At 38.6% G+C, this 23,498-nt stretch overlaps 1 long non-coding RNA gene across 1 annotated transcript in view; it reads left to right on the forward strand.

Moving 5' to 3' along the window:
- Positions 1-18,668: 18,668 nt before the first annotated feature.
- LOC309799861 overlaps positions 18,669-23,498 on the forward strand; it is a 110,960-nt gene continuing 106,130 nt past the window's right edge. Inside the window, exon 1 of the long non-coding RNA XR_014293366.1 lies at positions 18,669-18,768. This is a non-coding gene — a long non-coding RNA (uncharacterized lncRNA). The remainder of the gene's footprint in view (positions 18,769-23,498) is intronic.

The following is a 23,498-nucleotide window of genomic DNA, read 5'->3' on the forward strand; positions in this document are numbered from 1 at the left end:
ATATTTACTTGTGTTAGGAGCTTCACATGGCAGTGGTTTTCTTCATGGCAGTGTGAACACCAGCATCACTGCTACTTGCTACTCCTAAAGGAGCTCGAATGCCTCACTCCTCTTCCTTGGGAGCTATTCCAGTTTTCACTTGGCTGATCTTCAAGCTACTTATCATAAGTGTCCATTCTCTTGATTTTCAGGAACACTCATTACTATTATATCCCTCAGGGCAATTTTAGAAGTTTAAAGCAATGAAGAGCAGCTTCTTACGATAAGAAAAAAGAATAAGGTGGGTTGTTGTTCATTTATTGATCATTTATGAGTAGCTGTCATATGCCAGGCATTGGGGCATTGTGCTTTTGACGTCAGAAGCAGTCCCTGCTTTCAAGTGGTCTCTGGTAAAGCTGGGAGGAGTTTCAACTGGACAGAATCGTATAACATAATGAGTAGATAAGTGCCAGGACAGGGTGCCAGGGTGGGAAGGAGGACACAGAGAAAGAATGAGTTCATCATGAAATATTTTTGAAGAACAGGACACCTGATTTGTGCTTTGAAGGAAATGTAGAAGTGTGAAAGACAACAAAAAAGTTTCAGAAGTGAACATTCTAGGCAGAGGCTACAGCAAGATTTAAAAAGCAAGAGGGCACAAACCACAGAGCTGATCTCCCTGTGCTACGTGGCTGCTTCCCACTAGCTATCTATTTCACATTTGGTAGTGAGTGTATATATGTCCTGTGACCACCTAGAGGCGTGGGATAGGGAGGGTGGGAGGGAGACGCAAGAGGGACGAGATATGGGGATATATGTACATGTATAGCTGATTCACTTTGTTATAAAGCAGAAACTAACACACCATTGTAAAGCAATTATACTCCAATAAAGATGTTAACAAAATAAAATTAAATTTTAATAAAGACACGAGGGCATACAGAGCAATGGTGGTCCTAAAGAACTGCCAATAGGTACGTATGACTGGAGTGTAAGATCATTTGAGCAAGTAATGCAAAGGATACCAAAATGTGCAGTGGATAATCTAAGGTAAGGATATATCACCTTTCTTTTTTTCACCCTAGAAATATTTACTGAGTGACTCTTATGTGCCAATGATTGTTGTAGGTTCTGCAGTGAAAAAATCATGACTCTACCTGCACGGAATTCGCATTCTACCTAGGGAAGAGACCGAAAATAAACCAATACCCAAATATTGATATATTGTTTGGCAGACGGGAACAAACATATGGAGAAAACTATATCAGAGATGGAATGGGGCATGTGTAGGTTAATGTGTGCACCTGCATGGGGATGCACAACAGCTGTTTTTTATAGGATGATCAAGGTCTCACTGATGTGGTGACATTTGACCAGAGACTTGAAGGTAGTCATATCCTATCTATTATCATAACCTCTAGTATCATATTCTATTTATATGTGTATGGATTACTTTTCTAGAACATTTCCAGAGGATGAAATCGTAAATGCAAGGGCCTTTGGATGGGAGAACGTTGAGTGTTGAAAGTACAAACTAAGAGGCTGGTGTTCCTGGTGTGGAAAGAGTGAGAAGAGCAGTGGATAAACTGGAGAGCTGGTGGTGGCGAAGGGGGTGCAGAAAAGATAGGGCTTTTTAGAGTCTCTTTAAGTACTTGTTCCCTTGTGGCTCCCCACCTCTTAGACAGAATCAAGGAACTGTCTAGTCACAGGCAGTGGAGAATAGGCATTTGATAGTTTTTGCTAAAGAGTTAAGCTTAAAAGCCTAAAATCTTTATGGACAGAGAGAAATTGTGCTAAATTTCTTCTTTACTACATCAGAGTAATAGATGGATAAGTCCAAAGAATTTTCCACAAAGGGAAAGCACCATCAGGATTTGCGTATTTTTTGTTTTGTCTTGTTTTTTAACAAGAGGGAAGGGAAATTACCGTTACTATTTGTAATCTAGAAAGACTGGGGTAAAGAGAGGTTAAATGGCTCATTCACTGCAAACCTGGGCTTAAGAGGACAGTCAAGAGTGTTCAACATGATGCCCTCGGGCAATCACTTACTCAGAGGAGGGCCAATTACTTTTTAAAGTAACTTTTTAAATTAACTTTAGAATGGTAAAAGCTTAGAGACTCCTCTGGTGTTTTCAGAACATGCATCTTATCTCGAGTATGCATGTGGCTTTCCTAATTTCTCTGGACACATGTGTACTTTTTGTAGGTTCTAATTTCCCAAAGAATCTCCCCCAACTTTGGCTCCTGCATCTTCTGTGGTCTATTGTATTTCAATGCACAGTCTTCTGCCCCAGCCATCTGTGCTTTGTTAGTTCACCTTGCATTTTTTTTGAGCATTGACCACTGCTTTTCCAGACTGTGTTCCAAGTTAGCTAAGACTAAGAGATAAGCATCTTGTGTCAGTCCTTCAGGTAGCTCCCAGACAGGTTAGAACAGATACACATAATAATCTGAGAATACGGTCTCTTCTGCTCCCTCCTGAAGCAGGATTGAGGGTCCCATACTAGGAATGGTCTGCTGCTACTTTAAGACTATCACTGCATTAAGACTCCACCACTTTAACACCATCACTACACTAACAGTGGATGGGGCAAGGGCAAGTAAAAATGCCACAAAGCTTTCCTGCCATTTTCAAATTGCCTCTTCCCTGGTTCACTATGTGTTTGGTTGCTATAAATCTTTGGCTGATTTCAGGACTAAGAGAAACTCAAAGAACCCCACAGCAAAAAACAGTATAATCAAACTCTCAGAAGCCAAACGACACAGAAAGAATCTTTTCTCCCAAAGGAGAAAGAAAAAAGAAATTTGTTACAAAGCAGGGATCCTCAAAGAGATTAGAGCTAATTTCCTATATGAAACCACGGAAGCAAGAGGCCAGACATATTTAAAGTGCTGAAAGAAAAAAAATTGTCCACCAAGAATTCTATATTTGGCCAAACTGGTTTCAAAACGTAGGGAGAAATTAACGCATTCCCAGATGAACAAAGGCTGAGGGCATTTATTTTACAACTTCCTACCACTGCCCTGTGAGAAATGCTAAATTGAACCTTCAGGTTGAAATGAAAGGATACTAGACAGCATCTCAAAGCTGTAGAAAGAAATAGAAATCTCCAGTAAAGATAAATACATGGGCAAATACTAAAGCCAGTATTGTGTTATTGGCTTGTAGCTCTACTTTTTATTTCTTACATGATTGAAAAAACAAATGTATAAAATAATCAAAAATCCATGTTATTGGGCTCACAAAGTAAAAAGGTGTAATTTGTGACAATAATAATGTAAAGAGGAGGAACGGAACTGTAGAGGAACAGAGTTTCTGTGTGCTACTGAAGTTGGTTTCAATTGAAATTATATTGTTTTAACTTTAGAATGGTAAATGTCATCTTCTTGATAACCACAAAGAAAATATCAATAGACCATATGCAAAAAGAAATGAAAAGGGAATCAAGAGTTCACCACAAGAAAATCGGCTAAGCACAGAAGTCAGTAATGGAGTAAATGAGGGGCAAAAAATGCATAAGACATACAGAAAACAAGCAGGAAATAGAGAGAATCAAGTTCTTCCTCATCAGTAATTTTTGAAAAAGTAAGTGGATTAAGCTCTCCAATAAAAAGATAAACATTGGCAGAATGGACTTTAAAAACAACCATAATCCAAGTATATGCTGTCCGCAAAAAACTCACTTGATTTCAAAAGACACAAGTTGCTTGAAAGTTAAAGCATAGAATAAAATATCCCATGCAAATAGTAACAAAAAAGAAGGAAAGAGAGACAGAAAAAGAAAGGAAGGAAGGAAGGAAGGAAGGAAGATAGATCTGGGATGGCTATGCTACTATCACACAAAATAAACTTTAAATCAAAAACTATCACAAGAGGAAAAGGAGGCCACTATATGTTGATAACAAGTTCAATCTATCAAGAAGATAGAACACCTATAAACATATATGTACCAAACAACCCCCAAATATGTGAAGCAAACATTGACAGAATTGAAGGAAGAAATAGATAGTTCTAAAATAATAGTTGGAGATCAATACCTTGCTTTCAATAGTGGAAAACACATCTAGACAGAAGATCAGTAGAGAGGTAGGGGGACTGAATAACACATTTAACCAACTAAACCTAACAGCCGTATATAGATCACTCCACTCAACAACAGCAGGATACACATTTTTCTCAAGTACACATGGAACACTCTCCGGGAAAGACCATATGTTAGGCCACAATACAAGTACCAATACATTTTTAAGAAATTGAAATCATACAAAGTATCCTCTTTAGCCACAGTGAAATGAAGGTAGAAATCAATAACAGAACCATTGATAGCCATTTCCCATCATGCCTGTCACACATGATATAAAGCAATGAAGGGAAAAACATAATTTCCCACTTAGAAAAGTGGGAAAGAGGACATACCATTGACACAGAGTGTGTGCTGTTTCCCATTGTCAGGGATAGAAAGAAATTAGCATCATTTATTCATTAGTGTGTTAATTTCTTGGTCAATCATTGGGCAGCCAGTGTTTCTGCCTGATGGGAAGATTTCCTATACTCAGTGTTGAGTGGAGCCAACCTTGAAAGGGACATTTTAAAGGATTATACTGTGATGGGCTTCGCAGTACCCTTCCTCCTATGCCAGTATTTAGGCTGGGGTATTTCCATGGAGTGTGTACAATCGTAGGCCCCAGTTCAGCAGAATTTAGTTTGACTCGTTCGGTTAATACATTCCCTCAGTACTTTGTCTTTTGTATCCTTTTGCATTTACTTCATTCTTTATTATCACTGCGAAACAACTTTGTTTCCTGTTCAGATGCCAAAAAGTGGATATCAATACGTCCTGAGTTTTACACATCACAGATCAGTTTTGGATATCAGGGACAGAGACAACAGCTATTTCCAATGACTTTGAGACATACTTTGAACATGTGATTAACATGTTGAGTGTTGAAATGTGTGTCGAGCTCATTATACGTGCTCTAAAAGGTTTCAAACTGCAAATAGTTAAAAATCTCTATCTTTGAATAGTTTTCCTGTGCTGTCCCTTTGTGTCAGACTGTTAATGTGCAGTCTGGCACCTTCAAATAATGTGGCTTTGTAACCAATTATTTACATGTTGTTTTATCCACGGAGAATCTTTTTTTAAAATAAATTTATTTATTATTTATTTTTGGCCATGTTGGGTCTTTGTTGCTGCACACAGGCTGTCTCTAGTTGGGGCGAGCGGGGGCTACTCTTCATTGTGGTGTGCAGGCTCCTCATTGCTGTGGCTTCTCTTGTTGCGGAGCACGGGCTCTAGGCGCTGGGGCTTCAGTAGTTGTGGCTCATGGGCCCTAGAGCACAGGCTCAGTAGTTGTGGCACACGGGCTTATTTGCTCCGCGGCATGTGGGATCTTCCCAGACCAGGGCTCGAACCCATGTCCCCTGCACTGGCAGGCGGATTCCCAACCACTGTGCCACCAGGGAAGTCCCCACACAGAGACTCTTAAGGTCAAAACATACAACTCGATTAACTACACTTCCTCCTGTTCACATTTCCCTCATCTTTTCTTCATCTTCTGTCTATGTTTCCTTGGCCCTGTTTATATTAAGTGCTTTTGCCATTATATTTGATTGTATGTATTCCGGTGAGTTACCACAATGCTTTATGAGACAGACTAGGATATAAATGCATTTAAGTTATATATATATATATATATATATATATATATATATATACACACACACACACACACACACACACACACACACATATATATGTAGTTTGCTTGAGTGCAGTGTTTTTTGTTTTCTGTACTGAATTCATTAGCATGGGTCGGTATAATATTTAGCATAGGTCGATATGTAATTTGTAAACTAATAAAGTCTTAAAAGTGAGGAAATAAGTCTTTCAAATTTAATTATTTATTTTAAAGAGTAGAATAGCATACATAAATAGGTGCCTAATAAAAACTTGTATTCTAATTTGGAACTCTCATGAACACCTATTTTTTTGTTCTTCTAATGGTATGATCGTAGGCCAGTTGATTATTTTTATTTTTAGGGCTTTAACTTTAGAATAATGAAATATTCATAAATTTTAAAAAGTATTTTTCGTTATTTGATGGGAGTGGGATACTGGAGAAATGAAAGGTCAAACACCTATTGAGGAATCCATACTTGTCTATATAGTGTGTACTTTTATTTCAATAACTGATTTAAAATTCCTAAAAGGATGCTATAATAAGTTATTATGCCATTTTACAGACTGAATTAAGTGAATTTCAGGGAGGTATGAAACTTGCCTAAGGCTATCCAGCTGCCAAGTGGTAGAAGTGAGAATTAAATCCAGGTATACCTATCGCCAAAGTTTCTGCTCATCTCTTTACATCATCCACTTTGAATAGCCAATGCTTTTCTGCTTACAAATATGACTGAGGTTTCCAGACAGTCAACATTGCTTTTTAATCAGATAGAAAAATTACTGTTGCTTCTCTAAAGACATATTCCTTTTCCATTAAGTGACTTTAGTTGTTCAGATAATACTTCCAGACAGTAGTCATCATACAGTTGGAGACTAAGAACAGAACTCAGGGATGTGTCTAGCACTCAGTAAAGACCAACTGGGCTCACTGATGGTACTTACGGTCATTTCCTCTAGACTAACGTAATCTTATTAATAAGACCCTAATAATTCACAGTACTGCCCTTGCCTGATTGTTTGTTCTTCTCCCTCTATCACTCTCTCTTTCCCCATATGATTATTATTTTTGACAATTTTTGGTGAATTAAATTCAGGGATTAGTATTCAGGAGCGCTAGTCACAAAAGCAGAGAATCTTAGCTCACACCAAAGGAAGAAAATAGAGAAAAAGTATAAATTATATGAATACACACTTATCACACATGTACCAACTATATGTTGCACTTCTCCAAAATCTATTCAGTATCTGCACATTTATTGTATCTTAGCAGTAAGACAAGAAGTGAGCGTAACGCTCTGTTTACAGGATACAGAAAACAGACCCAAATATGGAAATTACTAGCAATGAGAATGGGGAAGAAAGACTACAACAAGGAATGTAGATGATATTTTTGTTTCTTTGCTATGATGCCAAATATTGAACTTTCAACTTGAGACAAGGAGGCCATAAAAAGTTGTATTAGTTTCAGAGAGCTGCCATGACAAAGTACCAGAGAGACTGAGGAGGTTAAACAACAGAAATTTACTCACTCACAGGTGTAGAGGCTAGAAATCTGAGATAAGGTGTCAACAAGATTGATTTCTTCTGAGGTATCTCTTCTTGGTTTGTAGATGCCATGTTTTCCTTTGATCTTCACATGGTCTTCTCTCTGTGCATGTCTGTGTCCTAATATGTTCTTTTTATAAGGACACCAGTCATATTGAATTAGAGCCCACCCATTTGACCTCATTTGACCTCAGTTACCTATTTAAGGGCCTTATCTCCAAATACAGTCAGATTACGAGGTATTGGGGGTTAAGACTTCCACATATTAACTTGAGCAGGACACAGTTCAGGTGATAATAGAAGATAAGAGTCATTTAAGCAAGTAAGTAACTATTGTTTACAGTGAGTTGCTTAAGGATATGTATTTACTCAAGAAAAACAAGAAGAAATTACATAACACTGTGTGTTATACAAAGATATTAAATTAATCATCATAACATCCTGTGAGATGGGCATTAAATTAGACTAAGCAAGAGTAAGCAACTTATCCAGAATTGTATAGTTGGTACTTTCCAGAATTTAAACCAGGTATTTTCCCAGTTCCATTCTACGTTATATATTCATTTCACTATTTGAAATGAATTTTGAGTCTTCATTTTGCTTAGTTCCTGAAGTTATATGGGGATAGAATGGAGTTGGATATTTTCAGTGACATTCACACATGGGGAAGGAAATTGAGTCCAGAAGCTTCAGCAATGTTTCCATGGAGAACGCTAACAACAGAACCAGAAACACCGTTATCCTTTTGGTTCAGTGATCTTTCCTATAGCACTACAAGAATCAATTTTAAGAAGCCCCATGTTTTCCAAACTTTCACCAATGGGCTCTGTAGGGTCCTCTAACAATATCTAAGAGACTAACTAGTTTCACATTCCAAGCCACTTAAGACAAGGAGTTCTGATTGTTCTCTGTGAGGAAATCAAGTGACAATCATAGCTGGTAATTTAGGATAGTTTCTTCAGGGCCCAGGCAAAACCCAATACACAAGTGATAACCATTGTTAAGTGCATCTTTGACAAGGACTCATCAAGTATCAAAGAGGTCCATAAATTGGGAGAAATTATGATCAAAGACAAACATAGACCACAGATATTTAATTAATGCCCAATTATTTATGAGTTTAACTTTGGTTAACCTCATTTTCCTTCTTCTAGACAATTTCCAATTCATCTCCACAAAGAGACCAGAACACTTACCTTCCAAAACAAGATTTATTGTGTTCCTTTAATTCAAAGCATACAGTGACTTCTACATTCACTCTACCAAGTTTTGCTAGGAGAGAAAAAGAGACATTATATTTTGTCTTGAATTACATATGCCACCATACTTGACTTAGCTCATCCTACTGGAAGCACTTTGACGGCAGATTCTACAGTCTTGTCTGACATCCTCTACGGAATCAAGCCAAGGGAATCACACATAGTTACAGCTGGAAAAACGTTTGTTCTGGGTTGATACTTTTAGCCTTTACCACCAAGACTTTATCACCAAGATCTATCTTGACAGTCTCTAAACAGGAGACCTTCTTGCCTTCCGTTTTCATATTGACAAGGAAGGTAAAGGGAAGAACTGAGAAGTACCCAAAGTCAGCTAGCAGCCAGCACAGATAAATCATCTGTGGAGATATTGTTTCTTTCAAAAGATATAAACATAAGAGGAAGTCCTAGTGTTTGAAACAATTGTGCATAATAAAAAATTCCATGAAAACCTAGAAATCCAGATGCAGATCAGTAACATATTGGCTAAATAAGCTGTTATGTTCATGCAATGGACAAGTGTACAGACATTAAGAAGAACGAGATACTCTTTTCTATGAGATTCTCTTTTCACTGAACTCATCAGTGCTGCAAAAACAATGTTACATAATACTTTTTCTTTAACATTATATCAGGCATCCTCATCTTGTCCTGCATTTATTGCCAGTGTTACTAAAGTTTATCATTTACCTCTTTCTCTTGTAGACATATAATTTCTTCTTATTTTGGAAGCATTCATCAATCCCTATTTTACTCTTTCTTTTAAATTACAAATGAATATTGAATTTTATAAACTATCTTTTGCGGGATATTTCAAGTGATTGTATAGTATTGCTCTCCTTGGACCTTGTTATATGGTAAATTATATTTTGTTATTTTATATATGCTATTTATTATATATCGTATTATGTTTACTAATTACATTTATTATATTATAATTACATTATAACTAAGGTAGCATTTTGTTTTAGATAGGCAAACAACCAGTGGAATAGGAAGCATCTTAAAATTAGATGCAAGAGCATAAAGGAATTGAGTTTAAAATAAAATTCACATTTTGGATCAGTAGCAAAAATTATTCAACAAAAGTGGGAAAATATGGCTATCATTACTAAATTCTAGATACAGCAAGTAGTTAAAAGTTAAAAAATAATGAAACTGTAAAAGTATCAGAAACCTGGAAGACATGAAATAAAGTATTCATGAGGAATACCTTTCTCAGATACAAAGAAAAAAGGATACATTTAATTATATAAGAAATAAAATTTGCCTCATGGCAAAATGCACTACAAAGGTCAGAAAACAAGCAAAAGAAATTGGGAAATATATTAAGAAATGGATATGCTTTCTTTACAACTTTTGAGGAAGCACATGTTTCTTTTTCCTTTAACCTGTTATGGGGGTATTAATCTATAATGTAAGTGCATGGTTCCTTTCCTTTAACCTGTAATGTGAGACTTAATCTATATGGTAAGTGCATGGTTCCTTTCCTTTCATCTGTAATGTGAGTGTCCACATGGGGCACTGTTTCCAAGCACAGACTTTGGATGTTCCTGTACTGGTCCCATCACTGACCATCCACAAAAACTTACAAATGTTGCTTCACTTTCCTGGGGGTTAGAGTCTTAGCTAAGAAATGGAAGCAAAATAGAACTTTCCCGCAGGGATGATAGAAGGTTTAAAGGAGTAAATATGTAAGTGACTTAGCACAGTGCCTAGTACAAGAGAGATCAATATAAGTACTTATCATTTTTTAAAGAGACAGATGAAAGAAATAAAATGTGGTGTTTTCAATCTATTGATATATATCCTTGACATTAAACTACCTTTTCATTCATTGGATTACCTAACTTGCTCATGCTTTTTCTTACTCTAGTGAACTTGGGTAGCTAATATCATAGTTTAACATTTTTGCTTTTATATTTACAAGTAAATTTGACCTGTAAATTTCTTTTTCCTTACAGTCCTAATCTATTTTCAGTATTAGGATTTTATAGACTTCATAAGATGAATAAGGGAGAATTCTTCCTTCGCTATCTCTAGAAGTTTTTCTTTGTTCATATTGATGTTATCTGTTTAATAGAAGTTCCATAGAATTCACCTCCCAAATGATCTGTCTGGGTCTGGTATTTTCTTGGTGAAAGATTGTAAACTATTGACATAATTCCTTTACTGGTGAAAGAACTCCAGCTATAAATTTCCTCTTGTGTCAGTTTTGGTAAACTTTAGGAGCTAGGAAATTGTCCACTTTACAGAAATGTTCAAATTTACGGGCATTTCATATATTCTCTGCTCTAACATTGTCCTGATTCTTTCTGTATATTATTTACTTATGTATTTGTTTTGCTTAATCAAAGTGTGTTTTTTAAATCTTTTCAAAGAATATTCTTTTGACATACTAAATCACCTCAATTTTATACTTTTTTCTGTTTTATTAAGTTCTGCTCATATATTTATTATCTATTTTTCTATGTTCTCAGGGTTTATTGTTTTACTCTTCTGATGTCAATTAAAACACTTGGTTATTAATTTTAAGAAATCTTTTTAGTTATAAATAGTTGAACTTTTTGAAGATTCCAGATTAGTTGTAAGTATCTAAGGGTCAGCTCGTCCACACTGTTGCTAGCCTAAGGCTTAGTTCACCCTACCGCAATGTGTATATTGACATTTTTTCCCCTCGACTTTCTGTGTTTTGCTACTTCTCACTTTTCTTTGGAGAGAAGCCCTTTGAAATAACCTTAACTTATTTTACAGCCAATAAGTCTTTAAAATAATGTGTATTTTTTAAAGCTAAATCTACTTATATAATTAGGCAGAAAATCTGACCTGCCATATTTTTAAAAACAGCATAAATTCACACTTCTCCATGATTAATCTGCTGTATTACACAACCTTCGAGTTTTTAGCTTTATCAATGACATGTACTTGAAATATGTGTTAAAGATCCTACCCAGTCTTTTAAAACATCCTTGTTCCTTGTTTCAGTTCTAGTTTTATGTATATTTTCTGCCTTGCACCTGATTATTCCAACATCTGATGGATGGCCTTGGGAATATAATTCTGGTATTGATTGTTTTTTGCTGATTCTCTCCACTTCTAGCTGATTTCTTCATTATTGTGTAAATTTAGATCATGAGCTCATGTTTAGCTAAACTTTCTCTGTGGGAATGCTATAGGCCTGTGTTGAAGGTCTACCTCTCCAGAAAGGGTTTAGTTTTGTGTTTGGAATACCACCAATTTGGGAGCATTTTAAGTTAATTTCTTAGCTTCTGTTTGCAAGACCGCACATAAATTTGCAACCCAAACACTGGGAACACAGATCTGGGGTTCAGAATTCTCAAGATTTCCTACCTGTTTCCTACCCAGAGCAGAGGCCAAGAGAATTTGGTCTTAGTCTCCCTTTGCCAGCAGATATTTTTTTCTCCTGGCACACCCTTTCATTGAAGGTGAAACTAGGGATAGATAGGTTTAGTTCTAACTTCCCATCTAGTAGGGATGGAGTCTTACCTCCAGCCTCTCACGTGGTTATGGCCATTTATAAACAAGTCTCTATGTCAGGTGTGTCATTAAACTATGGCCTGTATTACAAATCCAGACAGATGCCTATTTCTATGGCCTGTGAGCTATGAATAATTTTCACATTTTAACTGGTAACATTTTAAATGGTTACCTAAGTACCTAAATAATATCCTCAATTTTGCTCTTTGGTCTACAAAGCCTAAAATATTTGCCACTTGGCTCCATAAAAACAGGATTTCCAGCTTCTGTTCTAAGCTATCAAGATCTTCAATCCACTCCTAATATAGCTATAACTCTCACACATGTACCACCCTTCTTTCATGGGTCCTGGAAATTTCTACTGCATACTTCAAAAATCAACCACGCACTTAAAAATAAGTTGTGTACATTTAACCTAGCATACCTAACCGTTTTCCTTCAGGAGACTTTTTCAAGTAATCTTGCCCACCGTATTCTTTAGAGCTTCATTAATAATGGCAAAAAATTAAAACAACTTAACATTCAACAAATGGGAATTGTTCATAACAATTATAGAAGCACATACAGTAGAAAACTATAAACTCTTATTGAAACAGTGAGACATAACTAGTTTTATTCTTAGAGAACTATGTTTATTTAGGTCCCTTTTGTTTAAATAAGTATATTTCTGTGTATGTATGTATATAGTCATGTATTTATATACACATACATTATTTGTATGATATAGTTATATAAACGTATGAAATACATACCTATACACATACCTTTGATTTATATTTGTATACATACACAGGAATATAATTATATAAATTATATAGTTATATACATTGAACTGAAAACTGGTAGTATACATATATATCGTGTATAAATGTGTGTCGTCTATGTGCATGTGTAGAAAAGCAGGTTGAGAGATATGGAAGCATGAGTTAGACAGGGCTCACGATTATAAAAGTAGTTATGTGTAGGTAGTGAGGTTAAGGCCCATTTGATTGAAAATATTGCATATTTTTACATCAATTGTTAGGATGAACAGATTCCTATGTAAATAAAATTATAAATAGCTATACATACTTGTATGTGTAATGTATAATTAAAATATATATAGTTTTATAGATGTATTATATTTATATTACATAATATAATTGTCTTATACTAATACATTACGTATTGTGTTATATAGAATATATTGACTATAGTGTATTATATCAGATAATAATAATTATATATTTATAATATATATAAATATATATATTTATAATTTATATATTATGATATAATTGTTTTATAATCAATTTTACAGGATATATCCTATTAATATTATGAACATATTAACCATATAAATACATTTCATTACCCCTATATTTTGTATATAATATACGCTAGGCAAAAATATATATTAATATAATACATAATTGTTATACATTAATATAAATATTAGTATATTAAATTTATATATCAATATAATATTTAATATTGGTATATTTATGTTGTATTTAATATATACATAGCTAATGCTCTTTAAAGCCATCTGCTACAAGTAGAATAAGACCAGGAGTATGGCCAAAGCAAATTTTAAAAATATTAGATTACTTATATTCATTTATATGTCATTTTCCTGGAATCTGCATCTGGCTATTAGAGAGAACACACAGCAAAATCAACAAAAAGTGCCCAGGAGGACATAGGATCCTTTATTTATCAGAACCTCAAAGGAAACACAGTGCTATCCAGTCCCCCATCAAAGAGCCAAGAGCAAACCTTGAAGCACCCAGTAAAAGCCCATTCAAACAAAAAAGCTTTCCCACTTAAACTGGAAAAAGTTAAGTTCCCAAGAGACCCCCTACACCAACCACCGAAGCTCATTTGGCAGTAAAAACAAAAATGTTCACCGAACAACAAGAAACCCAAAACAATAGTTGTTTTAGCACAAAAAAAAAAAAGCAGCTAATTAGTGTCTCTCCTGTTTGAAAGAAGGGGGTAGGAAGTGGGCAGAAGACCTGATAGGAAAGATAAAAAGAAAAGGAAAAGGAAAATAAGTTTCCAGTTTGACACTCAAGCTGTCTTCTGCATCCATTTTGTCAAGACCACCAAGTCAATGTGGAGGCTTTTTCCTCTTTCCCTTTTCTTTTCATGAGACTGATCACAACCAGCACTGCAGATTCCATCGAATTAAGGAATGCTGTTGCCTACATGTGTGAATGAGCTGTGAGTAAAGTACTGAAGTAGAGGACACCTGAAGTGAAACGTCTTCATGAATGTCCATGTGGCTGAGCAGGAAGTTAACCTTTCATAGATTTGCTAAAGAGGAAGAGTTGGCTTTTATTTTATTTACTTTTCCCTGGAGTGTGTTGAATGACTATCATCTACAAGTTCAGGCTACTTCTTGCTGAGGATTAATGCACTGGGAGAGCTGAGAGAGAACTGAACAGTAGAGCTGTCTTTTTCTTGACCAGTTCACCTTACTTTCCCAAACTCTAAGTCTTTCCCTAATTCTTTCTCCTTTTTATTGTAGTAAAATGAACAGAACACAAAATTCACCATTTTGATCATTTTACAATTCACTGTACCATTCAGTGGAATTTAGTACTGTCACAATGTTGTGCAACTATCACCGCTGTCCAGCTGAAAAACATTTTCATCACCCCAAGAGGAAACCTACACCGATTTTAAGGAGTCATTCCCTATTTCCCTCTGTTCCAAACCCCTGGCAACCACTAATGTATAATATTTGCCATGTGTATGGATCTGTCACTGCTGGACATCTGGCATAAATGGAACCTGAGAAGTTGTGCAGTGGTAGGAAAAACTAAAATGCGATGTACTGTATGATGTATGTTTTACTGAAGTGGCTTGGTCAGATTATAATGATTTAGGATAAAATCACGTAAAGCAAGCATCACAATTCTCCAGGAATGGTCTGAAGAATACTAATGTTAATTATGAATATGTGAATCCCAAATCTTTCATTTGTATTGACCTTATCTCATTAATTCTTCTCCCAACACTGCTATAACTAGAGTTGAGTTCTAAAATGTACCTTCCTCTTTTCCCATAGAAATTGTCCCACAATTTCAAAAAGTTCTCAAAGGTGAAAAAGTGCACATGACGTTTAATCACGTTTGCAAATGCCAATGGAAATGCTAAGCTAACACTGTCCAAAATGCAATATTCTTCTGTGAGAGCACCCAACTTTAAACAAATACACATATTCTAAATACAGCTTAGATCTGTGACATGTTTTGGACACTGAAGTATGAGCAGACATGTTGGCCTTAAATGAGCAGAAGAGGCCTTAAATGGGCTTGTGCGGTTGGGCTCACGTCTTATGTTTCAGTGAACTTTTAGAGAAGACAGGGCCTGGGAGCTGCGGCCTCACAGTTGGGCTCCAGACGAAGAGGTGCGTGACAGACCTCAAACTGACCCAAAACACGGAGCAAAACTAGCCATCTAGAGGTCTAAAAGAGAGCCACTGCAGCTAGCCCATAGGTCCAAGAGAAATAAATTCTTGTTTATGTAACTGACTTTGGTGTGATTTGTTCCAAAGCATTATCACAGCAAGAGCTGACTAACACAACATCCTCCAAATCATTGTTATGTAAATGGATGCTACCATGCCTACATTTAAGGCAACTGTGTACTCAAATTGTGAGAATTCTTGAACTCTTGGTGCCTCTCCAACACAATGTACATGGCTAAATTTCCACAAATAAGTTCACTAATATACCACAAAGGTCTCTCTAAACTTTTATGAAATGTAATGCAAAGTTCTTTCTTTTCATTTTCTGCTTCTCCATAGTTAAAATGCTGTTTATCAATGTAAAACGGTTCTTGCCGTTTGGCTTCTGTCGTTAGAGTCTTTTGAACTCTTTGGCTTTTCAGCTCCTAGGCTGTAACATTTGAATCAGCAAATGCCCCAAGGAGAAAAGCTGCACCAAGTGTCAAGCTTGCGTCTGTGTTTCCCTTCTCTCCACAACTTGGCCCACATGTCTTGGTGTCTCTCTAACATTCAGACGCCAGTGAACAGAAGTTTTTCTACTCTATCCAGCTTTTCTAAAATTTCTTTAGACTTCGCCTGATCTTATGTTATTATTCAACTATCATCTGAATTACCCCTAGGAAGAAAATTTACAATTTTTAGAGAAAACGGAACCCTGGTACACTGTTGGTAGGAATGTAAACTGGTGCAGCCACTGTGGACAACAGTATGGAGGGTTCTCAAAAACTAAAAATAGAACTACCATATGACCTTGCAACTCCACTCCTGGGTATAAATCCAAAAAGAACAAAAACACGTGTTTTCAAAGACATGTATTTGAAAAGATACGTGCACCCCAATGTTCGGAGCATCAGTATTTACAATTACCAAGATAGGAAGCAACCTAAGTGTCATCAACTGATGAATGGATAAAGAAGATGTGGTACATATAACCAATGGCATACTACTCAGCCTTAAAAAAGAAAGAAATGTTGCCATTTGCGGCAACATAGATGGACTTGGAGGACATTGTGGTAAGTGAAATAAGTCAAACAAAATCAAACACTGTAGGATATCACCTATATATGGAATCTAAAAAATACAGCAATCTACCGAATATAACAAAAAGAAGGGGAGACACAGATATAGAGAACAAACTAACGGTTTCCAGTGAGGAGGGGGAGGAGGGGGCAATACGGGGTGGGGAAGTGAGAGATGTAAACTACTGGGTGTACGATAGGCTCAAAGATGTATTGTACAACACAGGGAATATAGCCAATATTTTGTAATAACAGTAAATGTAAAGTGACCTTTAGAAAGTATATAAAAACATTTTAAAACAGAAATCATATTGAAAATTGGAAACAATTTAAATGTCCATCAACAGGAAAATGCACATATAAATTATTGTACTTCCCTACATGGGAATCCTACATAGTGAGGAAAGTACATGAACTAGACAGATCTTTACGTGTCAGCATGGATGAACCTAGCAAAGATAACACTAAAAAAAGCAAGTAAGAAGAGAAAACATAGTAGAATACTATATGAGGTTGAAGAATACTTAAAAATGTAGCCTAAATAGAAAGACATCCATGCAGTGATGGAGACCAAGTTCAGAAGAGTGGTTACCCAGGGTCAGCTGGGGAGTGGCTGTGTTTGGGAAAGTGGTCACAGCAGGCTCACTCTTCAACAGGAATGGTAATGTTTCACTTCACACGCTGGCTGGAGGACGGAGGAGTGTCTGCGATATTATAATGTGAGCATGCTGCATGTGAAAGCCATTGCTGACCACATCTAGGGGATCTGATACGCGGGAGCTGGTAGTGGGTGGAGGCATCCAGAAGGTGGTGGTAGAAGAGGAACATTGTATGCATAACGCCTAAGGCCTGACCAGAGGACGACCACTGTTCTAGACACTGGATACAAATCCAACTTCTACGACCAATGTTACAAGACAAACTGAGGCATATTGAAAATAAGACTTTACGTGAGCAAAAATAGATTCAATTCAGGCACCACCAAAGCGGAAGCGGTGAGGAGCACTCCAGCCACAGGAGCTGCAGAGATGTTTATTTTAAAAAGGGCAGAAGCAAAGCAAGGAAATGACTGACTTGCTATAACTTTAAAGCCTAGTTGGTGGTTTGTGACTCGTTGTCCTCAGCAGTGTTCGCCACCCTGAGGCGTTGACAGGCTTAGATTTTTGTTGGTTTACGTAGGCGGCCGCATCACTAGAGCCACCGCAGGCTAACGGCCTCCTTGCAGGGTTAATTTACTAACACCAGTTGTCTGAGTCCTTACTCTTACTCAGTCACTTCACTTCCTACGCCTCAGTTTCTCTTCTGGAAAGTGGATATTCAGTAGTAAATTCTCTGTGGAGTTGTCAGTACCAAACAAAGTGATTATTAGTAACCACGATCATGTCCTGAATGCATGGAACACGTCACCATTTGCCAACTACCGTGTCAAGTTAGCAGAAACTACAGAAATTAAGAGCTCTCCACATAAATTCACACACCTGTGCACCAGGTAAAGGACCACAGGCAGACGTTCACTCAGCCTTTCGTGTGTCCCTCACGGAGTGCACGCTCTCTCCTGGGTGGGGGGAGCACAGACACTTACGGGAGTTTACTTTTAAAATGCGTTGATACAACCAGGTCTCAGTTTTGTTTGGATGAGTCAGCAAACGCTTTTTGGAAACCCCAAAGTACCCACACCTCGTACATTTCGCGCTGCCTTAGTCTCAGAGCTCAAGCCCCTACTCTTCAGGCCGTGTCACCATGGGAGACAGGGCTGCGTGCGGACGCACGGCGAGCGTGCTGACGTCCTCGAGCCCCGCCCCAACGGTCCCGCCCTCTGACGTAAACCCCAGCCCCGCGGCGTGGAGGGCATAGATGCCTGCGCCAGCACCAGGCCGCGCGGGGTCTCCGGAGCGCGGCATGGGGGGGTTGGCGTAGCTGGGGCCAGTGGCCCTATGTCTTCCGGCTGCGACGCCGGTCCAGCCGCAGCCGCCGGGCGGTGGGCGCCCGAGGGGCCGGGGCCCCAGGCGGGTGTGGCCATCGTGTCCGCAGCCAGCGTCCCCGAGGCTGTCCTCGGGCCATGATCACTCGGTGAAGCTGCGCCGGGACAGCGCGGCCGACTTCTTTCTGCGCTCTGAGGACCTGTGCGCGCTGCAGGACTTGGTGCCTCTGCCCTCCATGCGCGCTTCCCTGCGGGACGCCCCGCTGGACTTAAGGCCGACCGCCTGCGCGGGGTGCACTGGGCGCCGCTCCTGAGCACCCGCTGCCCCTGATCTGTATCCAGAGCTTCTTCCAGGCACGGCTTGTCGAGACAGGTTTGTACTTCCCGCTTCCAGGGCCTCTCGTGTTGGCGCTGAGAAGCAGGGTTTTCAATGGTGCAAGGTGGAGGGTGGGCACTAGAACCAGTGCCCAGTGCCCGGGTGTGCGTGCAGTAGACGGGGCGTGCGGCCTAGGACTCCTGCCGGCTCGGTGACCCCGGCCGAGTGCCTTAAGGCTTCTAGGTCTCAGTGTTCTCATCTATAGCGTGGGCTTAACAGGTCCCAGTCTCTGTGGTGGTTACAAGGATGCACTGTGTTAATGCTTCTAGACTCTACAAAGTAGAACACTTAGCACAGTTTGCAGCATCGTTAATTGTTGCACAGATGTTACCTGCTCTGTTGAATGACTTTGCCTGGTACACACCAAAGCGATTAGGAAATGGATATATCCCAGCTTCATTTCCTTTCCATTCAAACAGGGTTCAGGAAAAAAAAATTTTTTTCAATAGTCATATCATATAGTGGAAAGAGCACTGGTGTGAAGGCAGTTTAGCGTTTGAATTCCAGGGCTTATGCTGTCTGTGGCCTGGGCAGGTTACTTTTGAACTGCAATCCCCACACTTGTAAGATGACATTAAAAACCACTCTTTCTGTGGGTTCTTAGAATTAATTAAGCAGGTTATGTGTGTCAAGTAGCCTGGCACTTGAATGAGTTGTCAGAACCAAGGGCTGCTGGAGACGATGCTTCTGCCCTAGGTAATCTCCCCTTCTACTGGGCGGCAGGTAAACACAAGCACAGTAGTCAGTGCTCTGGAAGAAGTGAGTTCTGGTGCTACAGAGCATAGAATCTTTTTTTTTAATTTAATTATTATTTTATATTGAGGTTATTTGATGTACAATATTGTGTTAGTTTCAGGTGTACAGCAAAGTGGTTTAGTTATTCATGTATCCATTCTTTTTCAGATTCTTTTCCCGTACAGTTTGTTACAGGATATGGAGTAGAGTTCCCTGTGCTATGCAGTAGGTCCTTGTGGATTATCTGTTTTATATAGAGTCGTGTGTATATGCTAATCCCAAACTCCTAATGTATCCTTCCCCCTCTCACCTTTCCCCGTTGCAGAGCACAGAATCTTGGAAGGGAAAGTTCAGGGTAGGCTTCTTGGAGGAGGTGCCATCCTTTCTAAGGATATGTAGAAGCTCCTGGGGTGGCAGGAGGGAGCAGTGTGTGTCAAAGTTTGAGAAATATAAGAAAATATGGCAAAACTAAGGTATAGGACTGGAACTCAGGGTTTGGGAAAGAAATGAGAGTTGATACTGGAAACTTAGTGGGGCCCAAGAGAAGGGGGCCTTGTTTGTCCTGTCAGAAGTTTAGATGTTTATCCTGAAGGCTGTGGGAAACCCTAAAGAACAGTGAAATGGACTTGTGGTTTAGAGACTCACTCGGACATCCATGTGCAAGGCACTCGATTGGGTGCAGGGTGAATTGTAATCTAAGGTTCCCACTTAAGTTATAAAAGGTGGGACTGGATTTTGCAGATCTGAGAGAGAATGGGTGGGGCCTGGTGACCAGTTAGAAAAGGGAGGGCAGCAAGCGTGGGTGACAGTTTACAGCTGCATCTTTTTGAGAGATACAGAGCACAGTAGAAAGGGATTGGGGGTGGCGAGAGGATCTTACTTGATCTTCAGTGCTTTAAAGGGGCCTGGTAGACGGGTCTGGACCCAAGGTACAGATCTGGGCTTTTTGGGAGGACAGGTGTTTGAAGGCATGGTAGAGACTTAGGTTACCCACAAGAAGATCCAAAGAATCATAGGTCTGAGAGATTTTTAAGTGGGTATATTTGAGGATGTTTATAAGCTGTGAGAAAGTAACCAGCAGAGAAAGGGTGTGAAGATGTAGGAGAGGAAATGATTGTTCATTTGTTTTCAAAAAGCTGAATACTCATCGTGTGCCTGGACCTTTTCCAGGATCTGGGGTTCACACCATCTGTTATCTCTTCTGCAAGGATAGTTCAACTCATCCCCTGGTGAAGAGAAGTCAGATTATTCTTTGCATCCCATTCAGGTATAAGAACTGTTCTGTACCTCTGAAGGGACTTTACTTAATCAGAGTAATAAGTTAGAAATCAAAAGAAATTAGAGCTGGAAGGGACCTTAAAGGCCACTGTACTTAATTTTGCCTAATATTTTACATTGAATATAAGAAAAATTTATTGTAGAGCCCATTCTCTTCAGAGTTCCTTCACTGAACTTTCTTTATGTCTTGCATCCAGTGGGTCTGTCTTGTAAATTTTGGCCTCCTCCTAAATTTGCTTCTTCATCCATATTACATTTGGCCCAGACTATGGCAGAAACTCCTGGGTGGTTCACGGCCCCTGGATTCAGTTCCTCTAAGTTCATCCGCCTGCTCGGGTTAAGTGATCTTCTAACATAAAAAGATGTGCTTAAAATAATGCTGCTAATGGCTTGCCCACACAGAGTTACTGCATAGTAGCCGCCCAGCGTGTGCTCTGCACGGAGGCGTGTAGTCTGAACTGTGTGCGGCCAAGCCTCATAGGGCTCTTTGCCCTGAGGAAGGGGAGCTTTTTGTGATCACTCCCTTTATCTAGTCGGTCCTTCAGCAGCGGGGAGCCTTTTTCTAATCAGTGGAGGCACCCTTACTCAGCCAGTGGTAGCCCCAGGTCTCACCACCTGTGGGATACAAGCCATGCTTTCTCCCAGGCTTGCTTGGGCCAACATCTCTTTCATTTCTGTCTCTTCTCACACTTGGACCCCTGGCCTTTAGTCATCCCCACCTGCAGTATTTACAGTGCCCAGCAGGAGTCAGGCTTGAGTGTCTTTTCACAGATGTTCCCTCTGCAGTTAATGCACCTCCTACTCCAACTCTGCATAGCCTCATCTTTCTAGATTCTGCTTCAGGGTTATCATGAAGCCATCACTTGGATATAACATTCTGCCTCCAAAGGAGCCTCTGTGCATAAAGGTTATGTTTCTTTATCTCATGTGATTGAAATTTTCAGTTTACACATGTCCCTCCTTAATGAAGGCTTTAAGGGCAGGAGTCGTTTCTAATCCTTAGCACAGAGCAGATGCTTTTTTTTTAATGCTTTTTAATGATGATAAAATGTGTGTTTTAAATCACTTATTTTACAATAATTTTGCTTTAGCTTCTGGCAGAAATAAAGTTTACAGAAGTCGTGTTCCTGCGAAAAGAAATAAAGATGTGACCTTCCAATTGTGTAAAGCTCTTAAACGCTGTGTAAGTGCATCGGGTGCGCTAAGGAACGTGGAGCTAAGTGGGCTAGTTGTGAGAGAGAGAGGCTTAACTATGTTAACAAAGGTAAGCCTTCATTGTGTCCTGCCAACATTTGATAGTTGCTTTTGGGGCAAATTAAACCAGTAAAATTTTAAACTCTTCCTCCATATTAAAGGGATTGAATAAATTGGCCACTTTGGTGCACCTGTGTCTTGCGAATTGTCCAATTGGAGATGGAGGTTTAGAAAGTGAGTTTCAGTCTTGTTTATGTCTCTTCCCATCAGACTGGTCTCGTGATTTCCTACACACCATGTTACTTCCTGTCTACCTTTTCTTGGTGTTGTTCATGCCTGGATTGTCTCCTGTACCTGCTCAAACCTTGGTCCATTCTCATTTGTACCATGACATTTTGTCATTCTGGATACTGTCAGAACTAATTTTACTTAACTTTGTGTTAAGCCACAAACCACACATTTTGTATATTTTCTGTGTTTTGTGTTTGTCTATATATTTATGGTTTCTCTTCAAGAAATATTATGGGAAGGGAAATGGCAAGATGTAAAGAGCAAAAAAGTCATCATTCTCTTTAAATTGTTAGAACATCTATCTGCAATCATAATTATGACGCACTGTGTTATGTGTTAAAATAGTAAATACATATAACATCCCGTAGGAGCAGCAAACTCAGTGGTGTTGGTGAGGGTGTGTCATGGAAGTAATCACAAAGCAGGTGACTGTTGGTTGGGGTCCTGAAACATTCGTGTGCCTTCCCTGTGTCCAGTAGTGGTCTGGAGGGGTCAGGAAGCCTGCTTTTCAATTTGAGGGAACAGAGGGTTTGAGGTCCTCTCTCTTCTATTGCTCTAGTATAGTATACTGCATAGCAGCTAATAAAATACTGGGTTTATAGTTGACATTTAAATCACTGATTGATCATTAAGATTGGGATGTATCTTTGGAAATGAAAATAGGAAGAATCTTATGCTTTTTCTTTTTTTCTTTTTTTTTCCTATATCTGAAAAGGTATGTAGTACTTTGCTGAGTGGTTGGGAATAAAGTTTGCAGTATTCAGTGTATTCAGTTTTAGTATCTAAATAGAATTAAACTGTTGATGTAAACTGGAATAGCACTTTGTTACTGACAAGTTTTAGAATGCATCTGTTCGTCAATTACCTGTTTGGGAAGATTGTAGTTAATGATTTTGAGAATGTGGCTATAAACCTCCAATTGACTCAAGAAAAGCAAATAAGTCAAGATTGACAAACGTATAGGCTCTTCATCTTATTGTGTATGTGGGTTTTTTTTCCTTTTAGTTATTTGTCAAGGTATAAAGAATTCTATCACACTTAAGACAAGTTAAGTAAACTTCACGGGGTGTATTCTGACATGGCAGGGAGCAGATCACATGGCCTAGATCTTAAAGGTGATTTTATGTTTAAACTTTCATGAAAACATATGTGATTGAAACACATTAATATATTGATACAGAGGGCAGTTAATTTTTGTCTTTTTTTTTTTTTTTTTTTTTTTGCGGTAC

This window comes from Mesoplodon mirus (assembly GCF_964341445.2).
Source record: "Mesoplodon mirus genome assembly, chromosome: 3".
Classification (NCBI taxonomy): domain Eukaryota; kingdom Metazoa; phylum Chordata; class Mammalia; order Artiodactyla; family Ziphiidae; genus Mesoplodon; species Mesoplodon mirus.